Source organism: Chiloscyllium plagiosum, chromosome 13 (genome assembly GCF_004010195.1).
Source record: "Chiloscyllium plagiosum isolate BGI_BamShark_2017 chromosome 13, ASM401019v2, whole genome shotgun sequence".
Lineage (NCBI taxonomy): Eukaryota > Metazoa > Chordata > Chondrichthyes > Orectolobiformes > Hemiscylliidae > Chiloscyllium > Chiloscyllium plagiosum.
This window is the reverse complement of record NC_057722.1, coordinates 7,659,131-7,679,664: the sequence shown is the minus strand read 5'-3', so window position 1 is coordinate 7,679,664 and position 20,534 is coordinate 7,659,131.

Genomic DNA, 20,534 nt, shown 5'->3' with positions numbered 1-20,534 from the left:
TCAACCTATTCGAGCATATCAGTCAGTTTCATGCTGTCCTCAGAAATGTCAAAGTCCCTCTCACTAGTGAATACTGAAGCAAAGTATTAATTAAGGATCTCCCCTACCTCCTCCGACTCCAGGCACAAGTTCCCTCCACTATCCCTGATCGGCCCCACCCTCGCTCTGGCCATCCTCTTGTTCCTCAAACAAGTTTAGAACGCCTTAGAGTTTTCCCTAATCCTACTCGCTAAAGCTTTTTCATGCCCCCTTCTAGCTCTCCTAAGTCCATTCTTCAGTTCCTTCCTGGCTACCTTGTAGCCCTCTAGAGCCTTGTCTGATCCTTGCTCCCTCAACCTTAAGTAAGCTCCCTTCTTCCTCTTGACAAGATGTTCCACATCCTTTGTCACCCAAAGTTCCTTCACCCTCCCATCCCTTCCTTGCCTCAGTGGGACAAGCACTGTCAGTGAGTGCTTCCTAAACAACCTCCACATTTCTATTGTGCATTTCCCTGAGAACATCTGTTCCCAATTTAGGCACCTGAGCTCCTGCCTAATAGCATTGTAAATCTCCCTCCCTCAATTAAATACTTTCCCATACCATCTGTTCCTCTTCCTCTCCAAGAGTATAGTAAAAGTCAGGGAGTTGTGATTACTATCACTGAAATGCTGTCCCACTGAGAGATCTGACACCTGGCATGGTTTGTTGCCAAGCACCAAATCCAATATGGCCTCCCCTTCAGTCGACCTATTTACATATTGAGTCAGAAACCCTTCCTGGACATACCTGACAATAACTGCTGTGTCCAAACTAAGTGAACTAAGGAGGTTCCAATCAATATTAGGGAAGTTACAGTCACCCATGACAACAACCCTGTTACCTCTGCACCTTTCCAAAACCTGCCTCCCAATCTGCTCCTCTGTGTCTCTGTTGCTATTGAGGGGCCTGTAGAAAACTCCCAATAAAGTGACTGCTCCTTTCCTGTTTCTGACATTTGTCCAGACTGACTCTGTAGACAAACCCTCCTCGACGATCTTTCTTTCTGTAGCTGTGATACTATTCCTGATTAGCAATGCCACTCCCCCACCTCTTTTACCAACCCACCCACCCCTTTTGTTTTGAAAATCTAAATTCCTGGAACATCCAACAGCCATTCCTACCCCTGTGATATCCAAGACTCCATAATGGCCACAACATCATAGTTGCAAATACTGATCCATGCTCTGAGTTTGTTACCCTTATTCCTGATACTTCTTAAAATAAAAAAGACACTCTTTGACCCATCACACTGGCTGCACCTTTGCCTTATCGAGTGCTTCTTCCTCCTGCACATTGTATCTGCCTGTTCACTACCTACTCTATCCTCGGATTCATAGGTCCGGTTCCCCCCACCCCCACCAATCTAGTTTAAACTCCCCCAAAGAGCTTTAGCAAACCTCCTATCCAGGATATTGGTGACCCTCCGGTTCAGGTGCAACCCCTCCTTCTTGAACAAGTCCTACCTTCCCCAGAAGGTATCCCTATGATCCACATACCTGAAGGCCTCCCTCCTACTCCAGCCCTACAGCCATGTGTTCAGCTGCATTTACTCACTGTCCCTAGCCTCGCTAGCACATGGCACCGGTAGCAATCCTGAGATTACTACTCTGCTGTCCTGCCTTCTAGCTTCCAACTTAACTCCCTATATTCTCTTTACCTTTCCCTACCTATGTCATTGGTACCAATGTGTGCTCTGACTTCTGGCTACTCTCCCTTCCCCTTAAGAATCGTGTTGACTCCATCCAAGACATCCCTGACCTGGCACCTGGGAAGCAACATATCATCCAGGAATCTTGCTCATGACTACAGAATCTGTCCATCTTCCTTCCCACCTATCTGCTCCATTCTCCCGTCTGACCTATCACCACTACCCCCACCTCCATCCACCTATCGCACTCTCAGCTACCCTGCCCCCTCCCCCCCTATTTATCTCTCCATCCCCAAGACTCCCAGCCTCATTCCTGATGAAGGGCTTTTGGCCATAACATTGATTCTCCTGCTCCTCGGATACTGCCTGACCTGCTGTGCTTTTCCAGCACCACACTCTCAACTCTAATTTCCAGCATCTGCCGTCCTCACTTTCACGACAGAATCTCCCGTTTGTTCCTTTTACGATTGAATCTCCTATCACTGTCGCTCTCCTACACTCCCCGCTTCCCTTCTGAGCCACAGAGCCAGGCTCAGTTCCAGAGACCTGGTCGCTGTGGCTTTTCCCTGGTTGGTCGTCCCCCCAATACTATCCAAAATGGTATACTTATTATTGAGGGGAATGGTCACTGAGGGTCCCTCCATTGTCTGCCTTTTTCCGTTTCCATCCTGATGGCCACCCAACTACCTTAGTCCCGTAACTTAGGTGTGACTACCACCTTGTCACTCCTTTCTATCACCCCCTCAGCCTCCCGAATGATCCGAAGTTCATCCAGCTCCAGCTCCAGTTCCCCAGCGCGGTCTGTGAGGAGCTGGAGTTGGGTGCACTCTCTCCCAGGTGAAGTCAGCAGGGACGCCAGTGGTGACCCTTACCTCTCACATCCAGCAAGAGGAGCATGCAACTGCCCTAGCCTCCATCCCTAATGCTCTAGATTGCCAAGAGAGATTGGTGAGACAAATTTTAATTTAGACATGAGTTCTGGAAATCCCCCTGCAGTCTCAGTTTGCAGCACAAGACAAGAAGCTGATTGCACCAGGGGATTTTGTAATACAAGTCACAGGCTTTATTATATGCCTCAATATTCCTAACAATCCCTACAGGTGAACAGTTACCTCCATCCCTGCAAGTCTATTGCTTTGTCTCACTGCAGGCAACAATGGAGATCAGGCTGTGCCAGTACACATGCTTTCTTTTTTAATTTATTCATTCATGGAATGTTAATGCCTCTGGCGAGCCAACTATTTATCATCCATCCCTAACTGATAAGTGAAAGAGAGCCACCTACTTGAACTGCTGAAGTTGTGATATAGGGACAGCCGCAGTGCTGTTAGGAAGGGAATTTTAGGACTTTGACTCATTGACTATGAAGGAATGGCAATAGAGTTCCAATTCAGGACTTGGAGGGGAATCTGCAGGAGGTGGTGGTCTAACACTACCCCTGACCTCCTAAGTAGTAGAGGTTACAAGTTTGGAAGGTGCTGTGAATTACTGGACTGCTGCCTCACAGGTTAAATTCCCACCTCGGGCAACTATCTGTGTGGAGTTTGCACATTCTCCCTGTGTCTGCATGGGTTTCGTCCGGGTGCTCTGGTTTCCTCCCACAGTCCAAAGATGTGCAGGTGAGGTGAATTGGGCATGCTAAATTGCCCCGTAGTGTTAGATGCCTTAGTCAGGGGTAAATGTATGGGTCTGGGTGGGTTGCCCTTCGGAGGGTCGGTGTGGACTGGTTGGGCTGAAGGGCCTATTTCCATACTGTAGGGAATCTAATCTAATCTACTGCAATGTGTCTTATAGCAGAGACACACTGCTGCTGCCAAGCATCAATGATGGAGGGAAAGGTTATCTGAAGTGATGGCTGGGGTGCCAATCAAGGAGACTGCTTTGTCCTGGAGATTGTCAAGTTTCTGGAGTGTTGTTGAAGTTGAATTCTTCCTGGTAAATGGAGAGTATTCCGTCACATCTTGACTTGTGCCTTTGTAGATAGTGAACCGGGACTGGGGAGTCAGGAGGTGAGTTACTTGCTGCAAAGTTCCCAGTCCCTGACCTGCTTGTATAGCCACAGCATTGGCAAAAATGTTCTACTCCACTTATTAAACCCCAAAGTGAGGAAAATGTAAATTCCAAGAAGGTAGCTCATACAGGGGATCTGTTGCGCTGCACAGGATACTTCATAGATCAACTTACTAACATATGCGTGCATCTGATCAAGGCAGCTCCGAGATTTTGCCCACACTCTGTAACAACCTTCTACAAGTCGACACAGATGGGAAGAAAGGATATTTTCGGATTTGAGATGCGCTGACTTAGAAAGTCTACTGTAGCAAGAAGAAGCTAGCTTTGCAACTATTGAAAACATTTCTACATATTTTTATCAGGGTCAGAGCAAGGTTATATTTCATAAATATAAAATAGTCATAAATATAAAATAGTTTGCGCCAGTTTGGGAGGTACATTTGAATTAACTCCCTTTGGATTTTCCAATGTTCAAATAAATCAAAGGTTTGAACGCATCCTGAAATGAGCCGACATATAAAAAGGGGGAATTTAACTTTACCCTTCTCCATAATAGCTATTTTAAATAAAATGTTTGCGATCCCCATTTCTGCTACTTGATCACCGCTGAAATAGTTCACTCCTGCTCACGTAAATTGTTTATATCACGTCAATCGGCCAGCAGTGCAATTTTAACTAAGGACTGTGTCTGGAAGTCTGCATGCTTTTCCCTTCAAGTGAAGGCAGTTCAAAAACTCTTGAGAAGTCAAATTGGTTCAATGGATGTCCTTTCTTGTCCAGGTCAGAAGCAGCAGGACAAGTTTTTCAGGCCTATATAAGATTCACCCTTCCCTGCCCTGGACTGACTTTTCTTGTTTAAGATAGCACTTTGCCTGTGAATTATTTGTTTTCCAGTAATAGTTCCTCTGATGCTGGTTCATGGATGTACTGTCACCTAATTATTGTGATATAATTACACTAGTTATCGTGGATCACGGACATTCTGTCACTAGTTACTGAGGGTCAGGGATATAGTGACACTTGTTATTATGGATATACTGTCATTAAAAACCAGATGTCAAGGGTGATTCTGTCACTTGTTAGGAGATGAGGAATATATATTTTAATAAGTGTCGTGTATAACTATTTTTTAGCAAACAGAGGCCAGAGTGACTGTTGTTCAACTGAGGTTAAAGCATATTAAGTTTGGTATAATGTTAAGCCATATATTATTATTCAACTTTATCCAGCTACCAAAATACAAGTGATTGGAGACCTGCACATGCATTTTGATCTTCTTGGTGAGAGGGTGATGCAGAACTGACAGTGTAGCTTAAGGTTAGCAATACCTGGTTTAGCTCAGGACAAACCCAGTACCCAATCGACAGAAGGGGCTTGACATGAAAACAAACAGCATGGTCCTGCCGTGAGTAAACCAAACTATAGAAAAACGGGGCCCCACCTCAAACCACATAGATACCATCTTTGTCTGGTGTGGCTGCCTATTGATATAGTGATGCCGGAGGCCGTCGAATCAAGCACAAACATCATATCTTTATTGCCTTTATATTAGTTCTTGAGATAGTAGTCCCTCATAAACTTTTGATCTTTCCTTTCAGGAGCAGAGATTATTTGGGTTTGCTTAGTCTTGGATGATGTGTCTGGAAATGACGAATTTGTATAATGTCTTATCATCAGACGAATAAAGAGATAATCTAGTTTTAGGTGCAATTGATTGAGGAACGGTACACAGGCCATGCTGCACAGAACTCATCTGTTCTTCTTCAAACAAGCTATGGGATCTTTCATTTTTACTTGAACAATAGATGATACCATAATAAAAGCAAAATGCTGTAGATGCTGGAAATCGGACACAAAAACACAGAGAATGTAGGTCTGGTAGCATGTATGGAGAGAGAAACAGAGTTAGCTTTTTGATCTCGTATGACTGTTCTTTAGAACTGGAGAAAAGTCATATTGGACACAAAACACTAACTCTGTTTCTCTCTGCACAGGTGCTGTCAGACCAACAGGCTTTCTCCAACATTTTTTGTATTATTAGACAATATTATAATGTTGGATTTCAGCACTGCCAGCATATTAGAATCCTCGCTGCTGTCACTGTCACATTAAGGCATGAATTCCAGATTAGACAGCCTTGTGACTTTAAGACAGTTGCATGTCATTGCAACATGTCACATTGTGGTATGCAGGTATCCATCTCACCTGCCGTCACACTCACCTTCTGAGTAATGGAATCAGTGCTTATGTGTGTGTAGCATACTGTAACATCACTATGTTACATGCAAACATATGTAAATCTATGCTATTATAGCTTTACAAGTAGTTTATGCTGCAAGTAAACTTCAAGATATCGGGTTCATCATACTAACATGTATAAAACCACAAATGGCATCATGGTGGCAGCATGCAGGTACTAGAAAATATTGGCATCAAGCAAATGCTAAAAGTTGGTGGCAGCAACTGGGTGCAAAGCTGGTTGTGATGGTTTCTTCGTGGCACTAAGGATATGGTAAGGTGAAAAGGTGACAGTTGTGAGAAATAAAAACAAAGTGCTGGAGAAATTTAGCAGATCTGGTAGCATGTGTGAAGGGAAACTAGAGTTAACAAATTGAGTCGGCTGTCAATTTGTCAGAAATTAAAGCAAAGGGTTAAAAGATCCCTGGATTCGAAACATTAATTCTGTTTTTCTCTCCAGGAATTCTGCCAGACCAACTGAGTTTCTCCAGCACTTTTTGCCTTTGTATTCATAGTTCCTCATTTTGCTTTATGACAATTGTGAGAAGTCTTCTTCCTAACAGTCATCATCTATCTGACTTCAGAGCTGAAGTTACAAATACAACTAAAACTAAAATGCTACAATAAAACTAAAGACTAAAAACGTGCACTATAACATCAATGAGCACAGCACATAAACTATGTATGTAAGCCTATGTTATTATAATCTTGGAAATAGTTAATGCTGTAAATAAATAACAAAATATCTGAGTCGACGGAACCTGAATAGCTGTGGCATGTGTTATAAAGGCTAATATATGTATAAAAGCACAAACAACATCAGTCATCATTTTGACATGGTCTGGTTAAACCATCTGCGATGACCTCATGTAGAGTTATTGCCAGGAATCTTTTCCATAATGTTAATCTAAACTACTAATGCCAGGACTGAAGAAGGGTTACACCCAAAATGTTGACTTGTCCACCTTCTGATGCTGTCTGTCTGGCTTGCTGTGCTCTTCCAGCCTCCTACTTGTCTACCATATAAACTCTTTAGTAGGAAATGAGCTCAACATTAAAAACCGGAAAGGTTTACATAGCACTTAATACTTGATTACATAGCACATTTTAGATACTTGATTGCCTCTAGTTGGACATCAGGCTCAACTTAAGAGTCAGCGTATTAATGTTCCATTGACTAGAACCAAGTACAGGTACAGCACTGGACCCTCGAACATTACAGGTTAGCTTCTCACAGGAGCATCTGTTTACCTGGGCAGAGCTTATCTGGTGATGTCAACCAGTTGAGTCTCTGTGTTAGCATTTTATTTGAAAGCTGAGACCTCCACTATAGTGCAGCACATCATCACCAAGGCCTTAAAGTGACAGTAAATCTAATTTTCAGGAAAAAGTATGGCCATGCCCTGGTCCCACATTATTTTTAGCTGAAAATGTGTTGCTGGAAAAGCGCAGCAGGTCAGGCAGCATCCAAGGAGCAGGAGAATCGACGTTTCGGGCATGAGCCCTTCTTCAGGAATGAGGAAAGTGTGTCCAGCAGGCTAAGATAAAAGGTAGGGAGGAGGGACTTGGTGAAATTCTTCAAGGAAGGCATCGTTGCAAGAGGATTCGCAGTAGGTTAAAGGGTTATAGAGAGTGGGCAGGAAAGTGGAGTTGAGACCGAGATGAGATCAACCCTGATCATATTAAATGTCACAGCAGGCTCAAGGGGCTGAATGGCTTACATCTGCTCCGAGCTTTTACGTTCCTATGTTCTCCAGCTCCTGTTTCGTATGTTTTTATTCTTACAAACAGTGGGAGCATAATATAGCGACTTCCATGCCAGGAGTATACATCTGGTATAGGAACTTGTGGGCAGAGATTGCTACATGTTTAACACCCTGACCTGTTGCGCTTTTCCAGCAACACATTTTTCAGCTCTGATCTCCAGCACCTGCAGTCCTCACTTCCTCCACATTATTTTTAGTCAAGATTAAATGAGATTGTACAATGCAACCATATTAATTGCCATTGGAGCTTGTACTTGTTCGTATTACCGTGAATTATAGTGAAATGGTCATGAGACCAGTGTCAAAGTGAAGATTTCTGTGCTTTAGACCTTTTATCTACCTAAACAGTTCATTCTTTTGACTTGAATTGCTAAATCAATGAAAGTAATAATATTTCCTCTTGAACTTATTCTGAAATTCCCGTTTGAAGTTGCACTTTTAACAACCCTTTGAAGAAAGTTTTTACTAGACGCACTGCTCCTTAATGCTACCTGAATAGCAGAAATGAGGGGTGTGGTTAGCTCCCAATTTTCATGATGGGTCTCTGGAGAGTGAAGTATCTTTACAAAGGAAGATAGCCTCTATCTTCTTTGAGACACATGTACAGACAAATCTGTATTAACAGCCATTCATGTTACCCAACCTGGAAGATCCATGGGACAAATCATCAACTCAGTTTGGGTATGAGTGTTTATTCTCCACACCAGCCTCCCCCTGCTCGTTTCTAGCTGACCCAATCAGAAAATATTGTATTCTTTTCTTTCTCATGTTTTTAACTAGCCTCAGCAGAAATGGAATTTGTTCTGTTCCCCTCAATTACTCCTTCATGAGTTTGATGTTCAATCATTCACAAGGATAAGACATTTCTGCTGAATTTGTTTTGAGTTTATTAGCAACTAATAACTACTGACAGTCTACCATAGATGGAAACATCTTCTCCAAATCTCATGATAAACTGTAACATAAAGGCATACCATTGCTGTATCACCAGAAATAGCCCCTGACCAGCTAGAGCCCAGTAATATCATTGGGAGTCATGCAGGTGGTTGGCCAAACCTTATCAAGGCTGCCAGAAACAATCAAATTCACTTTGGTGCCTAAGTCACCTCAGGCAGCTTGATTGTCCAGGACAGAAATTAATATTATTCTGACAACCCTGATGAGGGTTTACTCACTGCTGCCCCATATCTCACAATAGACTGCAAAGTAGTGAACCCAGCCAGTATTGGATCTCAGATACAGACCCCTCAATTAACCGATCATCAGCTTACACAAAGAGAAACTAGCTGCACCTTTGAGGTTGTATATGCAACCTGTAAAACTGGGATTGAGTTAACTCATTTAGTTGGACAGCCAGTTTGTAATACAGAGTTCAATTCCCACACCAGCTGAGGTTAGCAAGAAGGACTCTCCTTCTCAATCTCTCCTCTCACCTGACACTCAGTGATCATCAGATTAAACCACCACCAGCCATCTTTATCTCTAATGAGAGAGCAACCCTACAGTCTGGTAAGAATGCCACCTCTGCCTTACCTTTCAGAGTAAAACAACAGGATATAGGAAAGTTGGGCCTGAAATCCTTTCACCCAAGTAGCAACATCTGCTCTCCTTCATCTCTTCTTCCACTCCGAGTCCACTTGCCCAATTGGGCTTGGTGCACAAGTCTTTTCTGGATATCTCTCTAGTAGCCCTTGACAGTGAAGCTCATGTGCAACTGACTATAAACGCACTGACAAATGATATCAGTTGTCCACAAGGAGGTAGAGAAGCAGAGGGTTTGGAGAAAGCAGTCAGCTTGCCTCCATTCTCAGCTCAATCCGTCTCCTTCTGCTACTTACCTCACCAGGATAGTGGTATTCCGGGTGCTGTGAATTGTAACTAAACATAATATCACAAGACAGACTATGACTGGAGCATTGCGGGAAAATAAACAGAAACCTGGATCTCAGGCACTCAGTGGAAATGCATGCAATCGTGCAAAATGAAGTGATACAATTACATAACGCTTCTTAAGCATCAATAATAACGTCTTGAAAACCTTCAATACATTCGGAGGTGTTGCAATTAGCAAATGCATCAACTGAAGTTTATTCCTGGAAGAGTTCTTGTGGCACAGTGTGTAGTATCCCTGACTCTGAGCTCACAGCTCAGGTTCAAGGCTCACGTAAGGTCTCAATGGTTGAAGACAGTTCATGCCATGGTCAAAACTGTAGCTCCTTACAGTCTATGTCGAGAGCAGGCAGGAGGAAAGGGAGAGATTGTTGCTCAGCTATGTGACAGAAAGGAATTGGAGTCTCTACACTCACTATCCACTACGTGCACGTAAAAAGTGTGCGTTGCCACAGCAACCAAGACACCTTGGAGGGCTGGTTGGCTCCATTGTCTGAACATCTGGTCTGGATCAGTATGGTGCCAAAAACATGGGCTCCCATCGCAGCTCCAATTGGGGTATATTGGGATCCATGTCCTTGCCCGACCGCTGGGGGAGAATGCAGCATTTTGGGTTGGATTTGCCTTTGGGTAGATCTCAAGAAAACACTTCCTGGAAGGAATGGCTGATTCTTCTAACTTTGTTCAAGTCTTTAGAAGTTGTTATCTTTTGGAAGCAAAAAAACCTATTTGGGTCTTGATCCTTCATTCTCTCAGAGACATCGGAAACGAGGCTATCAGCTCTTTCCATCCTGAATGGAAGTGTTTTCCTCACTTGGACAAGGAGTACTTTGACAGATCAGTGTTCTGGATGCTTCTAACAGAGGCTGAGATATCCACTTCAGATCTTTCACCGAGGCTCCTAATCAAAGGACTGCGTGAAGATGCTATAAACTGCTGCAAGCATTCAAATACTGCCGTTTGCCATCCCAAAATGGGAAGTTCTGGAGCACTTTAACTCCCCCTCCCCCTCCCCCAAGGACATGCAGGTCGTGGGCCTCTTCCATCACCAAACCCTTACCACCTGCCACCTGCAGGAAGAACACCTCATCTTCCGCCTTGGGACCCTCCAACCATTTGGAATCAATGTGGATTTCACCAATTTCCTCATTTCCCCGCCCTCCACCTTATCCCAGATCCAACCTCCCAACTCAGCACCGCCTTTTTGACCTGCCCATCCTCCTTCCCACCTATCCACTCCACACTCCTGTCCAACCTACCACCTTCACCCCCACCTTCATCCACCTATCACACTCTCAGCTACCTTCCCCCCAGCCCCACCCCACTCCCATTTATCTCTCAGACCCCCTGGCCCACAAGCCTCATTCCTGATGAAGGGCTTTTGCCCGAAATGTCGACTCTCCTGCTCCTTGGATGCTGCCTGACCGGCTGTGCTTTTCCAGCACCATACACTTGACCGAGTTCTGGAGTCAGGGGCTAGTTAATGCTGAGAGCTGACCCTGTGTATTTAATTAGTTTGTGTTGGTAAAGGTCAAAGCTTGTTATATTGGACAGTATGAACTGTGGGATTGCTGAAGGAGAAAGTCTGGACTCACATCAACCTCCAATCCTGGAATTCTCTCCTTCATTGTGTCTAGGTGCTGTTCCATGCCTGGGTTCTCTCCTGTCAGTAAGCTGGGTCTATGTTTTTGCCAGGAATACTGGCTTTTGATTTTCTATGATAGAAACGATAGAAAATTCCCTTCAGATGTGTCAGGGCTGGTGTTTTGGAACTCCTGTACGGGATCTATTGGTGAAATTAAGTGGCTCTTTTGTGACACAGCTAGTAGCCAGTGAGTGCTTCACTGTGGGATATTTAATTACACTTTCAATGAGATTATGGTTACTGCTTGGCATCAGATAATAGGTCCAAACAAAATTCACATTGAACACACATTTACGAAAAAGAAGGCAATTTCTGAGGTGAACCCAATGGGCGTTGCTCACTGACAAAAAGAATCATGATTAAGAAGGACACTGCTAAATTAGTTTTCAGCAAAGTGCCCACTTGTCTGATGCATCAGTAAATGGGAAGATTTCTGTGACACTGAGAATGATATTGATAGGAGGACAAAACCGGAGAGGGCCAGACAAATCAAACAGCAGCAGAATTGTATTCAGCCACAATCTGTAAGCTCATGACCCAGCACATCCTTCAGTCCATAATTACCATTAAGCAAAGGGACAAATTCTTGTTCAATGTAGTGTGCAGGAGGACATTCCAGGAGCAGCACAAGGTACAGCTAAAATCGAGGTGACAACCAAATGAAGCTGCTGATGCAGGACAAGTTACAAGCTAACAAGCATGCAACAGAGCTAAGCAATCCAACAAGCAACAGATGAGACCCTCAGTTCTGTACTCTTGCCATGAATCTAGTCATGGATAATGGTGGACAATTAATCATTATCAGGAGAAAATGACGACACAACTATCCCTGTACTCAATGATGGGGGAGTCTGGTACATTAGAGCAAACAACAGAGCTAAAGAATTTCAATCATCTCAGCTAATCCTGAGGACAGATCAGCCAAACCAATTCACTCCAAGTGATATCAAGAGACAACGAAGGAACTGGAGGCAGGAAAGGCTATGGGCCCTGACAACATTCCAACAAATGTCCTGAAGAGTTGCGCTCCTGAATTTGCTGTGCCCCTAGCCAAGTTGTTCCAGTACAATCACTGGTTCAGGCCGAGCTAATAATGCCCATATTCCTTGAAAGAATCAATAGGAGTTCTAAAGGTAAGAACATTGATAACGTTGGTATAAAGTTGAGAGTCAGGGTAAACACCGTTCAAATAAGGATTTATGTCCAGGTGATAGGTTTTGCCCCTCCAAGCCTGGCTTTCTGCTGTGAACATACCTGGTGCAGATATCAATTTACTGATGCCCCAGCTCGGAGACAGAGGAATTAGCTCTAATGTTCCACTGGTGGATATGTGACCTAAAAACCACCTCGCACCACCCCCCCCACCTCCCCAAGTGTATTGCCACTGCAACTGACGCAGGACCCGGCAGCTTCAGCAGTGACTGGATTGCCAGGATTGCCCCAGCGCAAACTCATAGTGGCAGCATCATCGGTCGAGTCAAGATGGCATTGAAGAATGGTGACTCAAGGCTGGCCGACTGTGTCATGCTGGTGATATCTCAGCATCGGGGTGGAACAGAGCAGATCTAGGGCCCATGGCTAAGCATTTAAGGATGACTGGAAGGTTGAACTTTTCACTCTATTTTTCAACATTACACCTACGATTTTGTATCTAGGTATTTTTGTACCCAAGATGGTGCCAGAGAATGACGACTTTGGACACTTTTTATTGTACTCCTGTATCCCTGTACTTATATACACGTGACAATAAAACTTCATTCTAATTTTAACCCTATTTCCAGGTAACTGTGTGTTTTCCTTTAAGCGATGGGTGTGAGATGAATATTTCCTCACTTTACACCTTTTACAATTCTTTTTCTTTGCTTCTTTTACAATGTTCTTGTTCCAGTTCAGTTATGACTGGGAACTGACTACATAAAGGCATCAAACTGATTAGTTCTATTACTGAAACAGTGAAATGAGATACAACCTCTCCATAACTAACTTGAGAATTTGAGCTCGGATAACGAAATCTGAAACTGATAGAAATCTGGAGGCAGTAGAAATGGGACGAAGCTGATAGAATTGCATCAGAACCCAACTGGTTCACTCATGCCTGTCAGGACATGAAACCTGCTCTGTTCATCCACTCAATCCTATATGTGACACCAGCCATACACCCAAGCAGCTGTCTCTGATGTGCCCTCTCTGAGGTTGCAACACAATCCATTCAGTTGTGCCAAACTGTCTAAGTGCAACAAAGGGGTGTAACTCAGCATCTTTCCATTAACGTCCACACCCTGACAATTCATTTTAGAAAGCAGAGCACTATCATTGCACAGCGCTGGAGTTACCACACAGTTCTAGACTGAACACTCGCTGCTTTTGGTTCTGGTAAGGAGTCAGTGTTTCACAAGTGGAAGGTGATAGGCCAATGACAATGATGAGAACGGGCCTCTTAGATATGATAGAATTTAGCAAGATGGGTCAAAATTTTCTATTCTTATTACAGTTCATGCATTTGTATTGCTCCTGTCAATACATTGGGTTGCAATGTGCCTGGATTACACAGAAGAACATTTGGTGGAGGTTCTCCCATTTGATGGCGATACCTTCCATTATCAAACAAAACCATCTGTATCTAATCTGAGATGCAATTGTATCTGGAATTATACATGATGAAAAAATACTTGGGTGAGGTTTCTGTACTATGCCTTAGCACAAGAGAAAATTCAGCGCCACCACTCATTTAAAACTTTCCTAAGATATGTAGATGCCCACCACAATGATGTTGCACACTGGCATAGCTCAAGGTCCAAGACTATGGGCTTTGAAATGTACCAAAGCATAAGGCAGCAACTGCAAACACTATGGTTGGAGCACACTAAGAGCCTGGAACCCTGTATATGGACCTGAGTATGTTTGACATGAAGAGTGTATTGCAAATGTAATAGTGAGCCACCTGATAGTGGCATGTACTGCATTGAAAGAAACTGATCAGTAAACTGATCACTTTCTGTATAGTCAAATTACTCCTGTATTGTCATGTACTTCCACAAATTCTGTGAATAAAGGATATTAGAACATAGCACAATACAGCGCAGTACAGGCCCTTTGGCCCTCAATGTTGCACCGATCTGTGAAACCAATCTGAAGCCTATCTATCCTGCAATATTCCATTTTTGTCCAAATGTCTATCCAATGACCATTTAAATGCCCTTAAAGTTGGTTAGTCTACGACTTGTGCAGGCTGGGCATTTCATGCCCCTACTACTATCTGAAGAAAGAAACTACCTCTGACAACTATCCTATATCTATCACCCCTCAATTTAAAGCTGTGCCCCCTCGTTCTAGTCATTGCCCAACCCGAGGAAATACAATCCTGTGATTGAATTAAGCAAGCCTTAACCGTATCATATTAATGCTAAAGCTGGGAAAACGAGTATAACTAATAACAGAGAATTACAATGGTGTACAGGAATCATGTTAAGCTCACGTGAGGAATGTATCCTGCAATGGTGGAGCAGCAAACCAGGAGAAGGGGGCATGGTGACTCAGTGGACATTTGAGGGAAAAGTCGCAATCCCATTTGTCTCACTCCCACAAAGAAAAAGATATAAAATATCTGGACATTTGTTGTGCTTTCCATGACAGGAAGCATTTTGACCTATTTTTGAGGAAGTGGATAAGAGCAGAGAGTATCATTAGTGTGAGCTGTATTTGTTTAATTATTCCCTTTTAAGCTCAAAGTCCTTGGTTTAAGTTCCACTCCTGGCCTTGACCACCGAAAAACCTAAAGCTGACACTCCAGTGGATTACGAAGGGAACTGTCAGAGATACTGCTCAGCGACGATGCTAAACAGAAGCCCTATCAGCTCAGCTGATGTAAAAAGGTCCAATTGCCTTGTTTCTAAAAAAAGAGTGGAGGGAGTTCTCTCAGGTGTCCCAGCCGATATCCGTCCAAAAGTCAATATCACAAAATCAGATTACCTGCTCATTAGCACATTGCTAACCACGTCTGCAGCAAACAAAACGTGTTCACCAAACACAAGTTAGTTTGTGTCTGGCACAGGTGAGGCAGAAGCATGAGTGTCTGAATAAAGCCTGGGCAAATCTCTTTTCCTGGAATATAATCTAGTTGCAAGTCACTATAATGCCCAGATAAACATCTCCACACCATTAACAACAGGTGCCCTCATTTTTAGTTGAGGCTGCAAAAGTTTGACATTAATTGGATGGTGTGTGCTCTTATTTCTTAGAATTGCAAGCAATATATTTACTCCTGCACCCTGTGTAGTATATCAGCTCAGCCTAAAGAGGGCATCTTGAGACTGGATAAATAGCATGGCATAGAGAAAAGGCCATGAACCTATTATTTTTGCATTATCAGAGGGAGAGCAGGATCCTGCTCTACAGTGAACCAACAGTTTACTATATAGGGCTGATTAATATAATTAGGCTTCAATTTGGTTCTGGAACAATTAAAGCACAAACCTGCTTTCTTTCCATCCTGAGCATCTCGATAATGATGAGCATTCAACGAGAAAAGAAAGACTTGGACTTAGCATATTTCATGACCACTTGCCATTTCAAAACACTTTATAAACAATTAAGTACTTCTGAAGTGCAATGACTTGTAACGTGAGAAATGCAGCAGAAAATCTGTACACAGCAACTCCCACAGACAAGAGTCTTATAATGCCAAGATAATCTACTTCAGTGACAGTGTTTAAAGCATGGAGATTGATTAGGAAAACAGGCAAAGTTCATCTGCTGTCCTTCAAAAAACAGCACAGCACCTACCTGAGAGAACAGAAGCGCCTCAGCGTTAATAACCCATGTTCAAAATGGCACCTACGACAACACCAAAGGTGTAGATAAAATCGATGTGGTGCGGATGCTTCCTCTTGTGGGGCATTCTGGGATGAGAGGTAATAGTCTTAGGATAAGGGGTAGCAAATTTAAAACAGCATTGAGGAGTAACTACTTCTCCCGAAGGATTGTGAATCTGTGGAATTCGCTACCCCAAAGTGTGGTGGATGCTGGGACAGTGAGTAAATTTAAGGAGGAGTTAGGACAGATTTTTCATTGGGAATGGGTTGAAGGGTTGTTGGGAGAAGGCAGGAAAATGGGGGTGAGGAGAGTATCAGCCATGATCGAATGGCAGAGCAGAGTCGATGGGCTGAATAGCCTAATTCTGCTCCATACCTTATGAACTTTCAGTACTGCACTTGAGCGCCAGTCTGAACAAAGCTGTCCAGTTTTTATGCTATCCACCAGGAATATTTCACTTCTGTATATATGTTAACCCTTCAGAACTCAATGACAATGGGCACAAACACAAAGCAAGTTTAACTGTGTAATGATTTTTGCAGAAAATCAGACTGAAAAGCTAACCAGGCCATAATTCTGCAGATTTGCTGATTGTCGTTCTGATGAAAAGTCACCAGGCTTGAAACCTTAACTCTGCCTTCATCCCACAGATCCTGCCAGACTTCCTGAATTTCTCCAGCTATTATTGTTTTGTCTTAGATCTCCAGCATCCACAGTTCTGTTTTATTTTTAATTATTCATGCCTAATCCAAGTGTTCTCTTCAGTACAAAGGGACTGTGAAAACTCTGGCAACTATGATGTTAAAGAATCTAAATTTCAATATTGTTATGATGATGTAGGAGTACTGTATCTTTAAGAGAATGGAAAAACTAACAAGGACTTAGAGAAACGTACAGAGCGCTGAAAAATTTAAAATGTAACATTTGATCAAACAGCTAGATTAGCTGGGTTGCCTCGATACAAAAACAAATTCAAATCCGGCCAATCAGTTTGCATTATGCCGCAAGATACCAAGTTCCAATCAAGTTTGAATTTAGTGTTTTGACTATATTAAAACCAATGAAACGATCCGATGCTTTGGGATAAAAATATCAGACATTTTGGAATAGTTAGCCCAAGCGGCAAAGAGAACTGCCAAGCCACCAACAAGTACAGACTGCCCACAGCTCAGCTCTCCTAAAGGTACCTTTACCTATCAATGACCTGTGAAACAGAATCCCTAAGAAGAAGACGAAAAGATGACAGAGGAAAATACAGAGCACACTCGGCAAGTTGAATGGTTTTGAAATGTGATTTTTTTTTGGTAAATTGTAGTTGGGAGTTTTTTTTTAATTGGACCAATATTGTAGAGAGGAAGGTAAAAGATAGGTTTAGACAAATGAGTTGTAAATAGTTGTTAGTTAATTATTCTCTGTTGGACTTTAAAAAAATAGAGTTGTTAATTTTTACTTCAAATAGTCACTTTTGGGATAGTCCTTTGCCTCTCAAATTTTCACAGATTACAACACAGGCTAAATCTTTTCTGTGTTGCTGGTTTAAACTAATGGGGGGTGGGGGAGGGGGTTAATCCTGTGTTGTGACAGATGACTGGTGGCTTGGCAGTTCCCTTTGCTGCTCTGGGTAACTGTTCCTAAAAGTCTGATATTTATACCAAAGTATTGGATCATTTCATTGGCTTTAATATAGTCAAAATACTAAATTCAAACTTAATTGGAGTTTGGTATCTTGGGGCATAATTTAAACTGGCAAATTCAAATTTGCTTTCGTATCGAGTCTACCTAGCTAATCTAGCTGTTTGACCAAATGTTACATTTTAAATTTTCCAGTACTCTGTGTGCTTCTCTAAGTCCTTGTCAGTTTTTCCACTCTCTTAAAGATACAGTATTTCTACATCTTCATAACAATATACTTTTAGCAGCAACATCTTACATTTATATATTCCCTCTATCAGAGGTCAATTTAAAGAGGCACTTCAGAGAAGCATATGCAATAAATATATGCCATGTCAAAAAAGACAATATTCGAAAGGGTCAAAATAGTATGCTTGAAGGACAGTCTTAAAAGGAGACTAGAGTGGGGAGAAGGTTTAGAAGTTAGGAACTACATAATTTAAGGATTAATTTGTCAAAAATGCAGTTGTCAGTAGTGGGATCAGGTGAGAGGACCCCTGAGTCTCTGGCTATATATCCTTCGTAAATTCTCCATCCCATTTCCACATTGCTCTTTGTCCAACGTAATGTTCGAACGATGTTCAATACATGCTGAAGTGACAGACAATTAGTCACTTTCCAACTTCCTAGCCTCTTCAACTCCAACAATTCCTGATCACAAACATTAGTCCCACTCTCTTGGACAGCAGGTGCTGCGTAAGGATGTCATAGTTGCCACTTCTGCTGCCTCTGCACCCACCTTTGGTTTCTCTACTTATCCAAATTCCACCTCATTCCACCTCTATCTGGCTGCATTACAGCTTGGTACGGCAACTGCTCTGCACAGAACTATAAGAAATCAGAGAGTTGTGAACACAGCCCAGTCCATCCTATGAGTAAACCTTCCATCCATTGGCTCCCATTAACACTTCCCCTGCCTCAGAAAGGCAGCCAACATCATCAAAGACCACCCCAACCCACCCCATTCTGGTTATAATTTATTCTGATGTCGTCTGTAGGGCAGAAGTTTAAACACACAGGTTCAAGAACAGCTTCTTCCCTGCTGTTATTAGACTTTTGAATGGACCCCACAAATTTCAAATCTAATGTTGATCTTGCTTTTGGTGCACCATCTTTGCAGCTGTAACTTTGTGCTCCTCGCTCTGTTCAATCACCCCATGATCTTTGTATGTTGTGATCTGCCTGTACTGTACGCAAAACAAGACTTTTCACTGTATCCAGGTACATGTGACAATAATAAGACAAATCCAAATCATTTGTCCAGTGTCATCATCAACCACCCATACCTTCCACATGACCAAAGACCTGTTTTTTTCTATACCATCCTGCTTTTTTTTTTCTTGACTCTGTATTTGTTGTTTTCAAAGCTGCCAAATCTCCAATTGCTCCAGGTTCAGATGAAAAGCCAGCAAGCTGAAACATTTCTCTCCTGGTAGATGCTCCCTGACCAGCTGATTGTTTCCCCACATCTTCTGATTTGATTTCGGATTCGCAGCACGTGCGCTATTTCGCCTCCGTTGCTGAGATTGTGCGAGACGGGTAATAGTAAAGCATGACTTTAACCACTAGTTTCTGAGTGTCAACTATTACTTCAAATGTGTCATTTATTTTATTGATCTCAGGGGGAAAGAAAATTTACAATCCAGCCTCCTGAAGAAAGGTTGGCTCAACAGCGCTAAGTGACCAAAGTACACAGTGTGTGAAGTGTTTCTTTGTGATAGGCTAGAGAATAGAAGATAGCTCAGCTAACAAGTTCCTAATAGATTCCATACAAAAGGAAGGCAATTAAAGAATAGCTCACTACCTAAATATTTCTTTGTTGGTGCAATAGGAGTACTGTCTGTTCCAAGGCAGAGAGTTCAAGCTAAAGGAACGAGGTGTATTAGTTGCTCTGTGTGAAATACTGGTTGATGGGTTCAGTGTGCCTGTAAATGAGAATTTATTGGAGAAAGATAAGACTTTGACACTGATCAGTAGCCCCTAAGAGCACGATGGAGCTTCCCATTTGTATAGCACTAAGACTATTTTTGTTGTCACAGAAACAGATTTAACCCTTTTCAGTCACAGTCATCACAACAGGAGCTTTCCCTTGGTTGTGTTAAAATTGATGAGACAATTACTAACAGACAGTACACACACACTGAGCAGGAACGACAAACACCAAGATAAAGGCTTCTTTCAATCAAGACCTATCCACACAATTCAAAGGATCATTTCTCTTCAATGTCTTACAATAGCTTCAAGTCAAGAAAGAAACCAGCATTTTTTTTTAATATACAGAGCAGAAGAGGTGGGAAACATTTTTTTTAAACTTTCTTCCACCAATCCCTCCACTCTTATTTGCAGAGCAGGTATTTAATGGTCTACTAAATTTTGTTATGTTCCCATTTTATCCAGCAGGGTATTTGAGTCTGACCCAAACAAAATTTTTGCTCTTCTTTCATGACTTTGTACCAGAGTCTTTTTTGACTCCCTCTGCCAACTACTCACTTAGAGTCATAGAGTCAAAACATGTACAGCACTGAAACAGACCCTTCGGTCCAACTCGTCCATGCTGACCAGATATGCCAACCCAATCAAGTCCCACCTGCCGGTACCCGGCCCATATCCCTCCAAAACCTTCCTATTCATATACCCATCCAGATGCCTTTTAAATGTTGCAATTGCACCAGCCTTCACCACTTCCTCTGGCAGCTCATTCCATACATACACCACCCTCCGTGTGAAAATGTTGCCGCTTAGGTCTCTTTTATATCTTTCCCCTCTCACCCTAGACCTATGCCCTCTATTTCTGGACTCCCCCACCCCAGGGAAAAGACTTTGTCTATTTACC